The 21,571-nt window shown below is 41.0% G+C and overlaps 1 pseudogene; it reads left to right on the top strand.

The window, feature by feature from the left end:
- The first annotated feature begins 10,173 nt into the window (after positions 1-10,173).
- LOC117361384 overlaps positions 10,174-21,571 on the top strand; it is a 163,721-nt pseudogene continuing 152,323 nt past the window's right edge.

The raw sequence follows: 21,571 nt of genomic DNA, 5'->3' as shown, positions 1-21,571 counted from the left end.
GGATGTATTCCATACTCCATGCCAAAGCAATGATTTGGTTCTCATATGAAATATTCGGCCCACTGGAAAGGAGCTGTGATTGGAATGCAATGAAGAGAGCACTTTCAGCCCCAGGTGAGGAGGGAGAAGAAGTCATTGTAGAACTGCCATAACTAGTAGGTGGATGGAGTAGGAATGTGTGAGGAACTGCAGAAGACAAACACAAGTAGGGATGGAGGTGTGGTACACCCTGATTGATTTTCAGAGAATTGTGTTTGTGAGGAGCTAGCTAAACTAAAGGTGGACAAAGCAATGGGGCCGGATAGTATATATCTGAGGGTACTGAAGGAACTTAGGAAAGTTCTGGTGGCTCCACTGGCTGAACTTTTCAATGTTTCTCTAGAATATGGAATTTTACTGGAAGATTGGAGAAGGGCAGATGTGGTCTTTCTCCACAAAAGTGGATGTAAGGAAGAAGTAGGGTACTACAGGCTGGTAAGTCTGACGTCTGTGGTACGTAAATGAATGAAAATGTTTTTAAAAACAGAGAATTGTGATGATTCTTGAATCCTGTGGATTACTGGACCTGAGGTAACATAGATTCACTAGAGGCAGGTCTTAGACCAGGGGTGTCCAATGTCGGTCCTCGAGGGCCGCAATCCAGTCGGGTTTTCAGGATTTCCCCAATGAATATGCATGAGATCTATGTGCATGCACTGCTTTCAATGCATATTCATTGGGGAAATCCTGAAAACCCGACTGGATTGCGGCCCTCGAGGACCGACATTGGACACCCCTGTCTTAGACAAATCTGATCAATTTCTTTGATTGAGTAACCAGAAAATTGGCTAGAAGGAGTGTGGTAGATGTGGTTTATTTAGATTTTAGCAAAGCCTTTGACAGTGCTCCATCCTCTGTCACCCTCTGCTCAGCCAATTCCTGACCTAGTCCATCACTTTGGGGCCCATCCTGAGGGCAATCAGTTTAGTTATTAGACATCAGTGTGGAACACTGTCAAAGGTTTTGCTAAAATCTAAATGCACCACATCTAACACACTCCTTCTACTCAATTCTCTGGTCACCCAGTCAAAGAAATTGATCAGATTTGTCTGACAAGACCTACAGTACCTCTAGTGAATCTATGTTACCTCCAGTCCTGTAATTCACCAGATTCCAGAAATTTCACCATTCTCTGTTTCAAAAAAAAATAAAGTGAATCTTTATTCAGTTTTGGAGGCATTTTTTCACCTTTTGGTGTTATTGTTTGTAGCTTCATTAATTTGTTTACCACAGAAGTCAGACTTACCAGCCTGTAATTTCCTACTTCTTCCTTATTCCACTTTTCTGAAGAGGGACCACATCCACCATTCTCCAGTCCTCCAGTACCACTCCAGACTCTAGAAAAGCATTGAAAAGATCAGTCAGCGGAACTTGCCTAAGTTCCTTCAGCACCCTTGGATGTTCACCATCTGGCCCCATCACTTAGGCCCTCTTTTACTAAGATGTGCTAAGCATTTTAGCTCATGTTTAGCTAACCACTAACGTGTCCTTAGGATAACATCCACACGTTAGCGTTTAGTGAATGTTTAATGCTGCTAATATTTAGCGCACACTAAAAAGCATAGCACACCTTAGTAAAAGAGGGGGTTAGTCTACCTTTAATTTAGCTAGCTCCTCATGAACACAAACCTCTGAAAATTGATCAGGGTCTACCACTCCTCCAATCCCTATTTGTGTTTGTCTTCTGCTGTACAACTCCTGGCATTTCAGCGGTGAACACAGAACAGAAATATTTGTTAAACAATTCAGTCTTTTCTTTATCAGCTTCTACATATTTCTCCCCTTCACCTTTGAGTCTCACAGTGCCACTTTTGCACTTCTTCCTATTACTGATATATCTAAAAATGTCTTGTCTCCCTATTTTACCATGTTAACTATTTTTTCTTCCATTTTTATATTTGCTTTCCTGACTACTCGACCAGCCTGTCTTAACTTTTCCAGATATTTTTTGTCAGTCTTCCTCTTTCTGTGATCTTTTGTTGCTTATGAAAGCTAACCTCTTATTCCTTAACACTGGGTAAAATGCTGAAACTTAACACACTGTAAATAAACCTATGATGTTGATATTTAAAGCAATTAAATGTCCAGGTAGCCCATAAATATCAAAGAGGTGAGCTAATTTAATCATGTATTTTTAATTAGAATTACTAATAGACAGACTGGATGGACTGTTCAGGTCTTACCCTCTCTTTTACTAAGGTGTGCTAATCGAATTAGCGGGTGCTAAACACTAATGCGTCCATAGACTAACAAGCACGCGTTAGCGTTTAGCGCGCGCTAATCGGTTAGCGCACCTTAGTAAAAGAGGGCCGTAATCATAGAAACATAGAACATAGAAACATAGAATGTGATGACAGAAAAGGACTATAGCCCATCAAGTGTGCCCACCTAGTGACCCACCCTCAGACTTTATCCTGCTAGAGATCCCACATGCATATCCCATTTCTTTTTAAAATCTAGCATGCTGCTGTCGTTAATCACCTGCAGTGGAAGTCCATTCCAATGATCGACCACCCTTTCGGTGAAGAAATACTTCCTGGCGTCACCATGAAATTGCCCGCCTTGGATTTTCAGCGGATGACCTCTTGTGTTTGAAGGTTCTTTAAGAAAGAAGATATCGTCTTCCACCTCGATGCGGCCCGTGATATATTTAAACGTCTCAATCATGTCCCCCCTCTCTCTATGTTCCTCAAGCGAGTATAGCTGCAATTTATTCAGTCTTTCCTCATATGGGTATTTACTATGTTACTATGTCACTGAATATCTGTGGTTAGTGCCTAAGCTAAGACCAGCTAATTTATGGGTAGTCCAGGGCAAAGCTTGCACTTTTGCAGTAAATTGCAAAATATTCAGCTGTTAACCATATACTGTAAGGTTATTATATAAATAGGACCACATAAAATGCTACTCTATTTTTATGTGGTTCACTTTTTGTATTTAAGTACTACATATTGTAGCCTATACCTGGAAATTCAATTATGGCAACCAGACATGGCCAAAAAAAAATGCTAACCACCACCAGCTGAATATCCACCCCCACCCCTCAATTATTCAAATTTATACGTCAAGTTTAAAACATTATGAAATGACAAGAATTACTTAAATTGTTATTATTTCATTTTCATGCCACTGCAAATGAATGCATAGCCTTAAAGATTTTATAGTACATCAGGAGGATTTTTTTAAAAAAAAATTATTATTTTTCTTTTAATACAGTTCATTTGCTCCCACTTTTTTTTTTTAGCGCGTCGGCCATGGTGGTAACAGCTCACAGGGGGGATTAATAAGATAAAACTCTCCCACAAATTAGAAAGTTTAATCTATATAAATTGATTGCAAGCACACTAATTCATAGATAAATGTGCATTGAATAAATACATGAAATTTGCATGCACAAAAAAATGCACTTTCTTAGGATTTAGAACATTAATTACATGTGCTCTACCTCATATTTATGTAATGACTGGCTAAGCAGGGGACCCTTGTACTAAGCTGCATTAGTTGCAAACACATGCCTAACATAGCAAATTAAAATGATTACTGCAGGACACACTACAGCACCAAGGGCCTCTTCTATTAAACTGCGCTAGCAGTTTCTAGTGTGGGGAGCTGCGCTGAATGACCCGTGCAGCTCCCCGCGCTAGAAACTGCTAGAGCAGTTTAATAGAAGAGGGGTAAATATTGATTTTATACTTCCCCCTCCGTATTTGCAGTGATAGAGGAATAACAATTCAGCGAATACAGAAAAACCGCAAATAACTTTTCGTATGTTATTCGCGGTTTTCTATTAAAACCCCTAGAGCAGGGGTAGTGAACTCCGGTCCTCAAGAGCCGTATTCCAGTCGGGTTTCAGGATTTCCCCAATGAATATGTATTGAAAGCAGTGCATGCATATAGATCTCATGCATATTCATTGGGGAAATCCTGAAAACCCGACTGGAATACGGCTCTCGAGGACCGGAGTTCCCTACCCCTGCCCTAGACAATATGATAAAAATGTGAATAACTTGACCTGTTCCTGTGAAGAAAGTGCAGCGATTTTTTCTGTGCAACGCTGGGAGCAGCAATTTTTCTCTGATGTAATTTGGGGGGGCGGAGCTTGCAAACAAAAAACCGCAAATAACCGAAACCGTGATTGGTTAAACCGCGAATATGGAGAGGGAAGTGTATTTTGGTTGTCTTGGTTAATTGAGGGAGCATGGGGAAGTAGCCTAATGGTTAGTTAAGGGCCTCTTCTCCCTTGAAAAGAGAAGATTGAGAGGGGACATGATCAAAACATTTAAGATATTGAAGGGAATTGATTTAGTAGAGAAAGAGAGACTGTTCACCCTCTCCAAGGTGAAGAGAACGAGAGGGCACTCTTTAAAGTTAAAAGGGGATAGATTCCGTACAAATGTAAGGAAGTTCTTCTTCACCCAGAGAGTGGTAGAAATCTGGAACGCTCTTCCAGAGGCTGTTATAGGGGAAAGCACCCTTCAGGGACTCAAGACAAGGTTGAATAAGTTCCTACTGGAACAGAACATACGCAAGTAAGGTTAGACTCAAATAGGGCACTGGTGTTTGACCTAAGGGTCACCGTGTGAGCGGACTGCTGGGCACGATGGACCACTGGTCTGACCCAGCAGCAGCAAATCTTATGTTCTTATGAGTCTTGCTTAAGGGGAAGTGAGTTCATTTCCCATTGTAAGCCACCCAACCCTCCATTGTCCTAGATACAATTCTCTATACTGTAAGCTCACTAGGGGGAGAGAAAGAACTTGCATATAGGGCCTGATTTCATTATAGATTTATGCACACAAATTAATGAACATGCCAATAATTAGCAATTAATAAGTAATAATTGGCACCAATTAGAATTTACACACACAACTTTTTTTTAATCTTTATTAAGTTTTCAAAACTAATACAAAGTGCAGGAAATTATACAAACATTAAAAATCAAAATAAGCAATTAAATTCAATCAATAACAATGCAGAAAAAAATATATATATATAACCCCCTCCCTTCTAACACATTCAATCAAAGAATAAACCCCCTCCTCCTACCATGTCCTGGATGTGTATGTAAATAAACAAATATTAAAGACAAAAGACAACTATAATAAAGTAATAAAAGACATCAAATAAATTGCTATGCCCCAACATATCAGCATTCATCTTCTCATATCTATAGCTTAAGCATAAACTCGCCCACCAAAAAGGAAAATTAAGGTGATCGTAATTTTTCCAATTACGAGTTACCATTTGCATGGCTATCCCTGTCATAACTAGGAAAAGCCGGCATTTATAGTGGTCCATGGGGGGGTTTAATATGTAGTAATGTTCCATATATGACTACCTCATATGTCAATGGAATTGTTGATTCTAGTATGATATTAATCTGTCTCCATATTGACTTCTAAAAGTTGAGTATCAAAGGACAAAAGAACAACAGATGATCCAGTGTCCCAATGTCTAGATGACAATGCCAGCATCTATTAGATTTAGAACTGTCTATCTTTTGCAAACGAACTGGGATCCAAAAAATCCTATGCAACAAGAAAAACCAGGTTTGTCTCATAGATGCTGACGTTGTACATCTCATCCTCCAAGTCCAAATTTGTGGCCATTGAGACGCAAAAATATACTGCTTTATCTCAATGCTCCAAATGTCTCTGACTATATTTTGTTTTTTTATTCATGAATTCAGAAATTAATTTATACCACCGGGCGGCCTGATGTCCTAATAAATCTGTCTGGAAGCATAGCACCTGCAAGCTATAATGATTTTTTAGATTTTGTCAATCAGGGAACTCACTCTGAATGGCCTGCTTCAACTGCAACCACCTATAATTTTGAGACTTTGAAATGCCGAATGATTGTTGCAGTCGTGGAAAATCAAGCATTTTCCCATTTGATATAACATTATCTAGTGTACGGATGCCTGCCTGCATCCAGTGCTTCCAAAAGATCCCATACTCGCCAATTTGAATCTTGGAGTTTAGCCACAAGGATTGATAAGTAGATTTCTCTATTGGAATATCTGTTAATTTATTAATAAATTTCAAGGTTTTCCAAGTGTCAAATAAAATACTATTGTCCTTAACATATCTGGGCAACTTGATACTCAACACATGAAACAATCGTAATGGGGACATAATTTGCCACTCTAAATACAGCCAATCCAGAAGATGTTCCATGAGCTCAGGAAGGATCCAATACATACTCTGATGCAGTATATAGACCTGATGATACCTATAAAAATTTGGGAAATTTACCCCACCTGCCACAATTGGTTTCCGTGCACGGAGATAATGGTTAATAGTCTTTAAATGGGGATGCTCCTTGAACCAGCTTCTCTGCGAAACGCTGAATTCACGTCGGAGCCCTTTTCAGTGTATCAACTTTGAGATAAGTTATTTAAGGTTTTATACCATAAGTTATTTAAATTAATCAAATAATTAAAATGAAAGATATGATAGAAGAGTGACCGATAAGGAGGCTGGCTACAGTATAGCGTGTAGTCGCTGAGGTCACATGAGAATTACATATCAAAATGATTAATGAATGATTGATTAACTGTGATATTTATAGAAGAATTTACAGAAGAATAGAAGCAAGCAGTGAAAGAATATATAATATAGTGAGAGTGTGATATATGTTTTTGAATTGAATCATTTGCTAATGGTAACATTAGCGCATAGCCTTTAATGTGAAACAAGAAACCATAGTAAAAATGATCAGTCTATTTCTACTGCAGTTTAGTAAAAGGACCCCTAATTTGAGAAGGCGATATAAAACCTGGGGGAAATGAAAGTACATCACATTGTGCTGAATATGATGGCAGCTGAAGCGCAAATCATGATAAAACAAGATAAAGGGCTCCTTTTGCGAAGATGCGCTAGGATTTTTAGCGTACGCAGAAAATTACCACGCGTTATAGCGCACAGTCGGAGAAAATCTACCGCCTCCTAAAAAGGAGGTGGTAGTGGCTAACGCTCGGGAATTTAACGCGCGCCATTGCGCGCATTAAGGCCCTAGCGCGCCTTTGTGAAAGGAGCCCAAAATCTATTTGCTCCATAATTTACCCTGCTTGCTCTGCAGCAATATTAAGTAAAATAGGGAATTTGTTTAGAGAAAGAAGGAAATCATATAAACTGAGCCACTGCTTGACTTTAATCTTTTGAGCAGTGGGTTTGGGATACTGCTGATCAGACCTAAGATATCAGTCGAAATAGCTTGTCAGGTGGGAGCCTTCAGCTCTTTAATTTGTTTTCAGTCTTTATGCAACACTTTCTGTCTTCTGTCTAGATAAATCCCAGACAAAATTTTCACTCATTTCTAGCGCCCCACATACCAGATCTATGCGCTGCATGCATACATTATGCTTCTCTTACTAAGCTAAAAACAGAACAGAAAATCTTTCATTCTTGAGCTTTCTTAACAAAAAAACGCTTTATTTTCTGTGGCCTTGAAGGCAGATGCAAACCATCATAATACTTGGTTGCTACAATTACAGGAATAAGCTTTATTGTCATTAAAGTTCCATCTTTTCAAATACTAAAACACTCTTTAATTTGCAGAAATATAGATAAATGAAAAAGTAGCACAATTATATATTTAAAAAGAAAACACATGCAATATGTGATATAAACCATCGTGGTCTTTTTGAAATGAATAGCACTATTATCAGTTATAGATAAATACGTTAGTGCAGATAAACCTGAAAAGTGAGATTTGCAAAAGAGATGATGAGAATTAGAGCGTCATATATTGGTCTTTTAAACAAAGTGTGATAGATTTTTTTTTTTTAGTTATGATGGTGTAATTATACAAATAGCTTTGTGATAACAACTGCAAAGCCTCTGATTCTACTGCTGGGGGAAATCCATAGTTAATGCAGAGACCATAAACTAAATGTTTATGACAGATAAGGAGGCACACCAGACTGATCTGGTATGTTAATAATATTAGCTAGGCTGAGCACCTGCAGGTGGGGGTTTGTGTAAATGGGTTGGAGGGAGGGGTCGGGATAAAGGAAGGTGAGGTGGGCAGGGAAGGCTATGTACGACAATGCATATGGTAAAGATAGCAAGAGTAGAAGTAGAGATATAATGGAATTCTGGATTGGTGGAGTTAAATAAACAAACAGTGGGATTGGTGGAAACTTTTTGCGGGCTTGAGGGATTAGTCTGTGAAGAACAGTGACTTTTTCCTCAAGGAGGCAGTGCATGCAAATCAATCTCATACATATTCATTGTGGATATCCTAAAAACCTGACCTGGCTCTCGAGGACTGGAATTGCCTACCCCTGACCCAGTGCAAGCATGGGGAGCCAGCCAGTTGACAGGGTGGGAACCAATGCCAATGTGTGTTTCCAGTTTAATGCAGGAAGGTACAATTAACATGTTGGTTTAGACACTGTTGCATCCAGTGTGCAGGTCCACACCCCACCTTTCACTACACAGGATTTGGGCATCCTGGCATGGGCCAGTTTGGGAAAAGGGGGGAGCATATCTACCAGTGGACATTTTTACCAAGGTACCTTCACCCATTAGGTTATGTTCTTTTCAGCAGTGGCTGTTAGTCTATCTGAATAGAAGTGATGCTTATTTGTTGTGTGTTGGTTTTTCTCAGGGGTTCCCTATTCCTTTTGAGGATCCATACCTGTTACATAGTGCTAATAATTCAACATCTGTGGCTGCTCAGCTAGATACGGTCAGGAAAAAAATTGCAGAAGGAGATACAATTGGGACGTATTGCTGGTCCTTCTACTTCTTCTCCTTTGGATGATCTTTTGATCTCTCTACTGGGTGTCGTTCCAAAGAAGGAGCGAGGGCGATTTCGTTTGATACACAGTTTATCTTATCCAGAAGAGTATAGTGTTAATTCTTTTATTGATTCTGTACTGTTCAATATTTGATGATGCAATAACAATATTGTGTCATTTAGGAACTGGGGCTTTGAAGGCAAAACTTGAGGCTGCCTTTCGTTTATTGCTGGTATACCCACAATTGTTTCATCTATTGGGATTTAAGATTGAGGGTTGGTATTTCTTTAAGAAATGCATGCCGATGGGCTGTGAGGTGTCATGTTCATACTTTGAGGCCTTTCCAACTTTTGTCCATTGGGTGATTTGTCAAGTAAGTGTGTAGATACAGTTGTTCATTATTTGGATGACTTTTTGTTTGGGGAATTGGCAAATTGACAGCAGGATGCTCAATTGATATCTCTATTTAGCTGTGTGGCAGATGTGTTGGGAATTCCATTATCCAGGGAGAAGACTGACAGTCTCACTACTCGACAGGTGTTTTTGGACAAAGAGCTGGATTCTGTTTTGGATGCAATCAAGCAACTATAATTGCCTCGAGAAAATACAGGCTTTGAATGAAGTGGCTTTGGTAGTCTCTAAGAAGAAATTAAGTCTGAAAGAAATCTGGTCTTTAGTGGAGCATTTCAATTTTGCAGTTCAGGACATCCCAATGAGTAGAATTTTTTTCAAGATGTTTGGCTAATTTGTCTATTGCTCTCCAACAGCCTCATTTTAGGGTGTGGATCTCCAGGGAAGTCTGGGAGGATTTGGACATAAGGCAATCACTTCTGGAATCTTTTAAAGTTGAAAGGGGATAGATTCCGTACAAATGTAAGGAAATTCTTCTTCACCCAGAGAGTGGTGGAAAAATGGAAGGCTCTTCCGGAGGCTGTTATAGGGGAAAACACCCTCCAGGGATTTAAGACAAAGTTGGACAGGTTCCTGTTGAACCAAAACGTAAGCAGGTAGGTCTCAGGGCACTGGTCTTGACCTGGGGGCCACCGCGGGAGTGGACTGCTGGGCACGATGGACCACTGGTCTGACCCAGCAGTGGCAAATTCTTATGTTCTTATGCTGTTTATGGATGCTTCTAGGAAAGTGGAATTTGGTGCTTATTTCGGAGGTGCTTGGTGTGCTGCACACATGGCCTGAATGGTGGATAATAAATGGTTGGTGTCCGAATGCTCTGCTGGAGTTGCTCTTTTGATTAGGGGGCATAGGCTGGCAAATAGGAGAATGGTATTGTTTTCTGGCAATGGTATATGCAATTAATCGTCAGTCCTCTCACAGTCTCCTTTTGGTAGAACTGTTGTGTTTAATTGCATTGCACTGCTTATACTAGAATGTGTTTCTGGGCTGTGCAGCATGTATCTGATATGTTCAGCAAAGTAGCAGATGCACTTTCTCGCTTGCAGTGGACTCACTTCAGAGTGTTGGCTGCGGCTGTGGACCTGTATCCAGTGGAGATGCCAGAGGCGCTTATGGATCAGCTTCAGGAAGACTATGGAAGACTCTTGCATAGATGCTTAGCACCTAGTACTTGGAAAGCATATGGTGTTGGTTGGATTTGTTTTCTGCAATTTTTAGATGATTACAGCCAGGGTTGTTCCTTCCCCATTTTGAAGAATATGATTGTGGAATTAATATTTTTTTGCTCTGTTGCAAAGTTGGTCATATGGAATGGTTAACCGGGGTTTTGTATCAAAGTTTCAGGGTATGCCTGACCCTTCATCTGGATTGGATTGATTTCACTTGATATATCATTTGTACTAATGTATTAAGTAGTTTAGAAAACTCCAAAATTTGAAAATATAATAACATCACAGAATGTCTATAAAAATATCATATACATAAACTCTTAAAATCTAAAATTGAGGGGCATTTAAAAAATATCTAAGTCTAACTTAGATGTTTCCAGCTGGACATCCAAAGTTGGAGAAACAGAAATGGCCATTTTTGAATGGCAGTCCAAATATATATATATATATATATATATTTTTTTTTTTTTAATCGTCTTGGCCACTGGGATGTTTAGGCCACCAGAACGTCTAACTTTATACCCCATTTTCAATCAGAAAAACATCCATGTTGAAAACATCCAAATGCAGACCATTTGGACGTGGGAAGGGCCAACATAGTAATGGACTAGACATACAGACATCCCAACAGAGCAATGGGACACTGCTGTGAACTTCACATAAAGGGTGCCATATGGATATCTCACCATAACCCCCTTATAAAATTTATGGTGAGTCCCCCTAAGCTTCCCCCCCCCCCAACCTACTATACCTACCTGTGTACCACCCCAATAGCACTTATGGCTGCAGATAACACATATATGGCAGTATAGTAAGGTCTGAGTGGGTTTGGGTAACTCACACTTTCTACCATAAATGTAGTAGTTAGAATGGCATATGGGCCTGGTTCCTCTTTATGGTTCACTAGCCCACCCACCAGGTAACTCTACACACCTGTGTGAAACTCTACTAGGCTTTCCCATATCAGATGCTGCTGTTCTAGAGACAGGTATATACCCTTTTGTTGTCATTTTTCTGTGGTGGAAGGGGATCAGTGAGTACTAGGGGTGTGGAGGTGACTTACCTTGATGCATTGTAGTAGTCATCTGGTCAGTTTGGGCACCTTTGTGACATTTAGATGCTTCCAAAACAGGTCTAACTCTAAATGTCTGAGTTCCATCCAGGAAATCTTGCAAAATGCTCGATTATCGCAGCAAGACATCCAAGTCTAGCCCGCCCTTAAGCACACCCAAAGTCTACCCATATCACGCCTCCACCATGCCCATCTCGAGCTCTGGATGCACAGAGGCTGGGACACCTTGCTATAGTCGTACAGAAAGATGGTTTCAATTATCAACACTGGGATGTCCTGGCAATTAAGATGTCCAAGTGCCAATTTAAGACGCTTTATCGATGTGTGTGGCACGGTGGTTGAAGCTACAGCCTTAGCACCCTGGGGTTGTGGGTTCAAACCCCGCGCTGCTCCTTGTGACTCTGGGCAAAGTCACTTAATCCTCCACAGCCCCAGGTACGTTAGATAGATTGTGAGCCCACCGGGACAGACAGGGAAAAATGCTTGAGTACCTGATTGTAAAACCGCTTAGAAAACCTTGATAGGCGGTATATAAAATCCTAATAAACTTAAACTTAACTTAAACTTATATTTTTAAATTAGGATCCCCATAATATTGTTAAAATAAAACAGATTTGAATGGTATCAATAAAATATTTTCAATGAGATCCAAAATATTGCTGAAATAAAACAGACTTCAATTGTTTTCGAAAGGCACAATGTGACAGACCCTCGTAAAACTCAGAAAACACAGTAATCCAGAGTCAGCCCTACGTAAGAAAAAAAGTTATCTTTCTTGTAATCGCTAATTTAATTTCTCTTAAAATGTGAAGATCTTAAAACTCTATCTGTCTGGTATTTAAACAATTTTTTTTTCTCAAATATAACTTTACCCCTCCCTTCCCCTCTTACCATCACTCTCAAGTTCGTCTAGTTCATGTCTTTAATGTACACTTTTATTAACTCTTTTTATAAATTTAATCTTTTATCTCTATTTTTAACATTTTATTGTAAACCGGCTAGATACCACTTGATGGTCGGTATATTAAAAGTTAATAAACTTGAAACTAAACATAACAACTTACATTCAATCCATTTAATCACAAGCAAACAATGTGATTCAGACAGAACTGGAATAATATGATCATTTCTATGTGCACCAGTTAACAGCCTAGTGGCTATAGTTTGAATCAATTGTAAGTGAAACAGATTAGCCTCGCTGGACCCCAAAAATAATGTATTGCAATAGACTAAGGGGTCCTTTTATAAAGGCACGTTAACTGATTTAGCACTCGCTAAAGATTAGCGCATGCTAAAAGCTAAAGCACCCATTATATTCTATGAGAACATAAGAACATAAGAAGTTGCCCCCGCTGAGTCAGACCAGAGGTCCGTCTTGCTCAGCGGTCCGCTCCCACGGCGGCCCATCAGGCCTAGTGCCTGAACAGTGGTCCCTGATTAATTTTGTAACTTACCTCTAATCCCATCCCTATAATCTACCTCTACTCTTATCTGTACCCCTCAATCCCTTTGTCTTCCAAGTACCTATCCAAAGCTTCTTTGAACCCCTGTAGGGTGCTCCTGTTTATCACATCCTCTGTTGGGCGCCTTAACATTTAGTGCGTGCACTAAATCAGATAGCGCCTTTGTAAAAGGACCTCTAAATTATTAGTAATACAAGCATGGATCAATTTAATATTTTCCACTATCAAAATCGTTTTAACAGACACTAAAGGAGAAGGCAAACTGAAGAGCTGGAACCTTACACCTCAGAAACCGGTGTTTCTTAAATTGGGGGTAGTGATGATGAAATGTCCTCTCACTCTCACCAGCATCGGGAATCTGGCTTTACTCACCGCAATGGAGAATCGTTGATGGCACAGTTTCTCACACTGAAGGAGGAGGCAAACTGAAGAGCTGGAATCTCAGGCCTCAGAAACTGAGGCTTCTTAAATCAGGACTAGTGATGGCATCACTTCCTCGCGCTCTCACCAGTATCGGGAGTCTAACTTTACTTATTGCAGTGGAGAATAATTGATGGCACAGTCTCTCACATTGAAGGAAGAGGCTCTGGAGTTGGTCACCATTCTTAGGCCGTGCGATTACCTATATCGTAAGTTGGTTTGGTGGTGCTTTTTAAGCTGGCATTTAGTTTGACTTTTTGAGGGGAGCATGGGTGGATGAGTTGGCAGCATCCTCACGACATGCTACAGGGTTCACTGGTTTATTAAGGGTTGATATTATAGTGGGTGATAGTAGCATTTGTTTACATATCAGACTATCAGAGTATCAAAGACTGATCAGGAGGGTAAAAGGGTGTGGATTGTTTTAACAGGATGTGATGATTTGGCTGTCTGTCCAGTGTGTTGTGCGCATGATTAGGCCCAGAGGGAGTTTATATTGGCTGGTGCATAATAGGATTCCTTTAACATGCCCTCACCTGGAGTACTGCGTACATGAAGAAGGACACGGTACTACTCGAAAGGGTCCAGAGGAGGGTGACTAAGATGGTTAAGGGGATGGAGGAGTTGCCGTATAGTGAAAGATTAGAGAAAGTGGGCCTCTTCTCACTCGAACAGAAGAGATTGAGAGAGGACATGATCAAAACATTCAAGGTACTGAAGGGAATAGATTTAGTAGATAAGGGCAGGTTGTTCACTCTCTCCAAGGTAGGGAGAACAAGAGGGCACTCTCTCAAGTTGAAAGTGGATAGATTCTGTACGAACGTAAGGAAGTTCTTCTTCACCCAGAGAGTGGTAGAAAACTGGAACGCTCTTCCGGAGTCTGTTATAGGGGAAAACACCCTCCAGGGATTCAAGACAAGGTTGGACAAGTTCCTGCTGAACCAGAATGAACGCAGGTAGGGCTAGTCTCAGTTAGGGCGCTGGTCTTTGACCAGAGGGCCGCCGCATGAGCAGAATGCTGGGCACGATGGACCACTGGTCTGACCCAGCAGCGTCAATTCTTATGTTTGCTGTAGTTCATAAGCAATGCTTGGTCATTTTGGGGTGGGATAGTGCACATTATTGTGTGCAGCTCCAGGCTGTCATCACTTTTAGCAGAAAATGCTGGCATTCGGGAGGAAGAGACATGTATTTGTTATTAAATATAATTTGATTGAATTTAAGTGCTGTTTAAAGTGTAAAATGTTTGTATAATATGTTGCACTTATTGTTAGCTTTAAAATGAATAAAGATATTTAAACAAAAAAAAAAGAAAATGCGGGCATTGGTCTCAGATGCAGCTGGGAGATGAGAAGTTCATAAATAATTAAAATGTAGCACTCATAGGTGACACCACTATGAGGAGAGGCCTGGCCTGATGTTACTGGGGGTCACGCTTGTATCATGGTTTAAAAATATGAAATTAAAGGGAGCTAGTTCCACCGCTGAATAGCCCTCTGGGATTGTGAAGCTGCTTTGGGGTATTTGTTGTTTTATTTGGACTGAATTGTGAGTTAAAGATGATGTGACGTGTTAACAGTTAGGCCTAGATTCACTAAGCTTACCAATCGTGTCCCCGACCAGTTTGCGACTCCAACCCGATTCACTAACCTTCCTCCTGATCCGATCTGCGTATGCAAATGAGGGAAAATGGCATGCAAACGTAGGAAGGCAATGATTCACTAAACAAATTCAGGAACACCCACTGGGTTGGCCAATCAAAAAAGAAGCGACTGCTGAGGACCAGTCACTCACGTCCTTTCTGACTGAAATAAAACATCTCCCTTGTGCAAAAACACTGCTCTCTGCCGCCCTGCCTCTCTGTTGCCCTTCGAGCCTGTGGTTTTAACCTGCAGGTTAAAAGCGTGTAGCTTAAGTACAAATATCAGGAATTTTGCTTTTGGTCTTCACAGGGCTGTGCTTAGAATGCCAGGAGTCCCGGTTTCTATCTCTACTCTTTTTCCAGAAGAGTGTTCTCTTCCATTAGAGCCCCCCCCCCCCCCACCCCACCCTTTGTTTTGATCTCGCTTTGCAGAGAGCCAGCACATGAGCAGATCATCTACAGGCAAAGAAGATGGTCTGTGCATGCATCAGGATTCCTCTGCAGGATCGCTATGGGGTCTTTTGGGGCGTGCCTCTGATCACTGGAATTTGCATAAAAACGCTTTGTGAATCGGTCACTTAGGAAGACTCGGCCACGGATCGCCCACGGATCGGATCAGATAGGTGGGTTTTGTGAATCTAGCCCTTAAAGTTTAGTTTAGTTAAACTTAAAGTGTAGTAAGTTACGACGCATTAACTGCATGGTACAGTCAATGCCTGTTTCTCATCTATGCTCTTGACAAGTAGCTCCCAAACCTAGTCCTGGAGATCCCCCAGCCAGTCAGGTTCTCATGATATCCACAATGAATATGCATGAGAGAGATTTGTATACTATAGAGATCGCTCTTATTCAGAGTGGTGATTTTCAGCTTTATCGATTGCCTGAAGCTCCAGAAGTAGGACGACATTTTAGATTTCTCACATTGAGTGGATTTTACTATATTCAGGTCATTAGGTACCCTCGATGCTAGACTATCGATCTGGTAAATGAAAAACAAATCTTCAGTTTCCTGATGTGGCAAAACATGGCCAGTGTCAAGTCAGTTGAAGATCTGAATAAAGGATATCGGTGACTTTTGGTGTATTCTTTTTGTTTAGGTCACCTTTTTTCTTGTTTGCAAATAAGATACAGTACGCATTTTCTTCAAAAGTTAAACTGAGGCTTCCTTCATAAACAGACAATGTTTTTAAAAAATTGAACACTTCTTCATTGTCAATTGTTTTGTTTCTTAATTTTTGTGAACCACATAGAACTTACCGGTTATGCGGAATATAAATTGATTTTTTTATGTTATGTTATATATAGCCCAGTGAAGTACTGTAGAATAATTTATATGCAGTATACACTAAGGGCTCCTTTTACAAACCACACGCTAAACGCTAATGCGTGCATGTTAAGTCTATGGACGCGTTAGCGCACGCTAAAACGCATAGCGCACCTTAGTAAAACAGGGGGTAAGTAAAACAAATGCTATTAACTAGAACAACTACAGCCTCAAGTCTTTTGGACCAATGCCTGAGAAACAGTGGAAAAAAAAGTAACAGGCTCCTTTATATATGTCAGCCTGACCTCTAGAGGTAGCACTGCAAGATTAATGCTAGAGAACTAAGGCGGCCATTTTGATGCCAGGGGCCTCCAGGCAGGGGCATCAGGAGGTTGCTCTTACTTCCCACTACTCACCAGTTACTCCCACTCTGTAACTGTTGAGGCAGATCATGAAATAGGTGTAATTGTTGTTAGGAAGATTGGGGGTACAGGGGATACTTCTTTAAAGCAGGACCATGGGATAGGGGACTTGTTTAGAGCACCAACAATTTAAAGATAGTTGGCTGATTTGAGACTTACTATATTTGCAATGCAGCGGTCAGGAACATATGGTATCCCCAGTAGAAGACATGGGAAATTCAATTTACTATACGAGCCACTAACCTGTGATACTGGGGCACTGCTGTGATTTGTGTGTGTGATTTGTGTTGTGATGAAATGGTGCATTTTGCCACTGTTTGGAAACTATCCTTTTTATCTTGTTCATCTGAATTTACACAGGGATTATTACTACTGCAATAGTCAAGACAAATTGAAAAGTTTGCTATACAGAACAGAATCTTATTCAGACAAATATGTCATTTATGGGGACTTTAGCTGAGAAATTAAGATGGCCATGACAGTTTCTAAAGAGCACTTCTGAGCCATTGAAGACGTTTTTTTTTAATCATTATTACTAGCATAACCCCCTCAACATTTCTAATCCATTATTCAGAAGCGCCGACATAAATGCTTTAAAAACATTTGAGGCACTTAAACAGATTGGCCATTTAAGTTGCTAAATTGCAAAACTTATCAATGTAAAAAATAGCTGATTTGATATTTAAAACCATTTAATTGGATAGAAGAGGTTCCTAGCCAGTTAAAAGGCTATCCAGGAGGGCATTCGTGGTACATACCTGGATAGGGCCACGGAATATCAACAACAATTTATGATTTCTGTAGTGCTACCAGGCGCATGCTATTCTGCACATTACACATGTAAGAAGAGATGGTCCTTTCTCAGAAGAGCTTACATTTGTGATAGACACACAGGACAAAAAGAGAGTCAGAACAAGTGCTTATGTAGGGATTTAGGGGAGGAGGCTGATGAGGTAGAATCATATAGGACAAAGGGGAGTCTGAACAGTGCTCAAGAAAGGAATTGGAGTTGTTGACCTCTTTAAGAGATTGCCTGAAAGCATAGGCTGCAGCTTTGTGGCCAAATGCTCCCAAACCAATGAAATAACTCGGTGACGGGACTAAATTGTGCGAGACAACAGCGCACAGACAACTGAGCACAAGGTTGACGGTGCGCCGAAGAAAAGCACTATTTTAAAGGGCTCCGACGGGGAGAGTGGGGAGGGAACCCCCCACTTTACTTAACAGACATCGTGCTGCCATTGTGGGGGATTTGGGGGGGTTGTAACCCCCCACATTATACTTAAAACTGAACTTTTTCCCTAAAAAACAGGCAAAATTATTTTGCAAGCAGTATTATTCTTTTTCCACAGCAGTCAACAGTCTGTAGTACTGAGAAACTGCAGGCTGGTGACTCTCCTGTAGTAAGTCAAGTTGCAATAAAAGCCTACCTTTTCCTGAATATTCATAACTTCCCCATTAAATATTTACAGCTTGTTAAAATAATGCTATTCAGTTACTCTATCGTGTTTTGCTACAGGAGCATGTGACTGCACTTTTGCGTAAAAGTACTGGTTGCCAGCTGTGGCACTGATTAAATATAAACTATTAGACCATAGATATTTGCACTCTCCCTTAACTCTAGATAAGGAGTTGGTAGTCTTCAGGTACCTTCAAGACATCTTCCCTAATCTGAGGCAAAGGTCAAAACTGGTGTCTTTGTTGGACCACAGATAAATAAGATCCTGGAGTCCAAGGAATTTCCCAAGAAGCTAACTGGGAAAGAGAAGGTGGCTTGGAACAGCTTTGTCACAACGGTTAGGGGCTTCCTGGGCAATCACAAGGCCAAAGACTACATGGAGCTGGTGAAGAATTACAGTAAAATGGACTGTAGGATGTCTCTCAAATTCCTTGACCATGATGCTCAGCTTGAGACATTCAAGAAGACCATGAGAGCATACGCCGAAGAGGAGAGCAAGTGCTTCCACTAGGATATACTGGACATCGAACACCGCTACCAAGGACAATATAATGAGAATGTGATGGGAGACTATGGGGGTCCTTTTACAAAGCTGTGCTAGCGGTTTTATCACACGCACCGGTTAGCAAGCGCTAGCTGGAAATCTACCACCTGCTCACAAGGAGGCGGTAGCGGCTAGCACGTGTGGCAATCTAGCGCGCGCTATTCCGCGCGTTAAGGCCCTAGCGTGGCTTTGTAAAAGAAGCCCTATATCTGGGGGCTGATTCATGAAAGTGACATAACATAATCGCAAATCTCAGAAAACTGCTCACTTCTAAATCTTCTGTGGTCATCTTTGTACAACTTCAATATAAATGCGTGTTAATTGTGATTCATATGACGTTTTTTTATGACTTTACAAGAATGAAAAGATGACAATTTGGTGTTTTCACATTTTAAATAGGTAAATTGCATACATCGACTATCCTGGTCACAAAAGCAAAGTTTTATGGAAATGACAGACATTTTCTATTATTTTTTAGTTGTGAGCAATTAGGAAATTACACTGACTACCCAGGAACAACCAATCATGATTCATACCCCCTCTTCTACTAAGGCGCGCTAGCCAATTATATTCTACTAGTATTTTAGCCCATTACATTAACGGATGCTAGAATATATGTCTGTGTGTCTTTATTTCTGTCTCTCTCTCCCTCCTGCTGTCTGTCTCTCTCCCTGGCCCCCTTTTCTGTCTTTCTGTGTCTCTCCCTGCCCCTGTGTCTTTCTTTTTTACTTTCTATCTATCTGTCTCTCTCCCTGCCTCCTATGTAGCACCATTTCTCTCCCACCACTTCCCTATGCAGCAGCCACAGCAGCATTCCCTCCCCTCCATTTCCCTCCCCCCACACCACTTCCCTGTGCAGCAGCAGCGTTTCCCCTAACCCCCCCCTTTCCCTTCCCGCGGTCTGGCCAGCTCCCTTAGTCCCTTCCCGCCCCCCCTTCCCTTCTCATGGTCCCGACAAACCTTCCGATTCCAGCAGCGTCTGCAGCACTCTACACACACTGCTTTGAGGCCTTCTACTGCCCAGCAAATCAGGGCAGTGGAAGGCCCCGAAGCAGCGTGTGTAGAGTGCTGCAGATGCTGCTTGAATCGGAAGGTTTCAGGACCCACAGCCCTTGCCGGACCTGAAGCGAGCTCTGGGGGTTTTTAAGTCCATTGGGGGAAGGGAGGAGAGCAGCTCCTCTCCCTTCCAGCTCCGTGCTTCTTGGCTTTATCCTTCAGACGGCAAGAGCCGCCGTGGCTGATAGGCTCCGCGCTGCCGAGCACATGCGCACTCCTACCTGCGGGTCCCTACAGCGCACGGAAAATGGGAGCACGCAGGTGGGAGAGCGCATGCGCGCTTAGGGCTTTATTATATTAGACATGTAGTACGTGCTAAATTGGATAGCTCACCTTAGTAAAAGAGGGGAATAATATTATGCAATGATGATATCTATTTACTTCTTTAGCTTATTTTTATTTCATGTTTTGCCAAGGTAAAAGTACAGGTAGTCTAAAAAGGCATGTTCTTGTACCTACATGGGCAGAAGCAATAATTAATACATTGGAAAAACCTGCATATGGGTGTGCTAAGGACAGTTTATACTCGGTAAAAGGATCTGTTATTTCTTTCACTCTATAGTCTCCAACAGTATAAATACATTGAACTTTTGCAATATTTTTTTAAAAATCTCACATGTTTATCTGCTCTAGGGATATTTTACTTAAACATAAATAGTAAAAGGCACGTTATTGAAATACAGTGGAGATAACTGAAGGAACCTGACTTATCTCAGCAATAGCTGTTTGCCTCCTATTAAAGTACAGCCATCCTCATCGCTCTGATGTTACAGAAGTCATAATTTCCTGTACATTTCTAACAGCAATCTTGGCAGGGATTTAAGTCAAACTCAAAAAGTAATACTATCTTGATTGAGTCTATTCCATATGAAGATATAAGGTTATTCTCAAGTTGCTATTTTCAAAATTTTCCAAAATATTGGACAATTGACTCTGGGGCTCATTTTCACAAAAAAAAATTTCAAAAAGTAAAACATCCAAAAAGTGGTATAAAGGGTCACAAAACCCTTCTAATTTACAATTTTTAAACCCATTTTGTAAATGGATATCTATGGTAGTTGTCTTCAATGTGACTAGCCCCCTGTTTTACAAAGGTGCGTTAGACGTTTTAGTGCGCAAGCTAACCGCTAACACGCCCATAGACTAACATACATGCACTTTTAAAAAACTTTTTTTTTACAGCCCGGGAAAGGGTGGGAGAGTCGGGGCAGGTAGGCGATCAGGGCAGCGTCAGGGCAGGCAGGCAGCTTGGGGCACGCAGGTGATCGGGGAAGCAGGATATTAGGGCTGACAGGGCTGAGAGCAGGGCGGCAGAAGGCAGTCGGAAAGGGCTTCAGTGACTGGTCCTCAGCAGTGGCTTTTTGGGTTGATCGGCCAGCACAGTCGAATCGGCAAATTTGTTTAGTGAATCGCTTCCCTGCCTACTTTGCCTACAGTTCCCCTCATTTGCAATCTGCGGAACGGAATCGGATTGCAAAACAGGTTAGTGAATACTGCAGGAGGGAAATCGGGTCGCAAAGGGCTCGCAAACCGATCGGTACACGATCGGTTTGCTTAGTGAATCTAGTCCTATATACAGAATTCGGATGTTAGTAAATATTTTAGGACTTTTATTTTCAACTCACATCATTTTTTCAGATTTTGCTTCTGAGTGTGGTGGTCATAATTAAGTTGACCATTTTGGTAACATACATATCTAAATGCTCCCAATTAAGTACAGAGTCTGCTATCATTTGGTACTATCAATTTTGGACGAGAAAACACTGGGGTGATTAAGGGAGCAAACCCCCTAATGCTTCCTGTAGATTGCTGGCCAAAATAATCAGTTTTAAGAAAACCTATGGGGCTCCTTTTTTATCAG

The sequence above is a fragment of the Geotrypetes seraphini genome, chromosome 5, assembly GCF_902459505.1.
Source record: "Geotrypetes seraphini chromosome 5, aGeoSer1.1, whole genome shotgun sequence".
Taxonomy (NCBI): Eukaryota; Metazoa; Chordata; class Amphibia; order Gymnophiona; family Dermophiidae; genus Geotrypetes; species Geotrypetes seraphini.
Note: the sequence above shows the minus strand (reverse complement) of the source record. Positions and strands in the feature narration are given on the sequence as shown.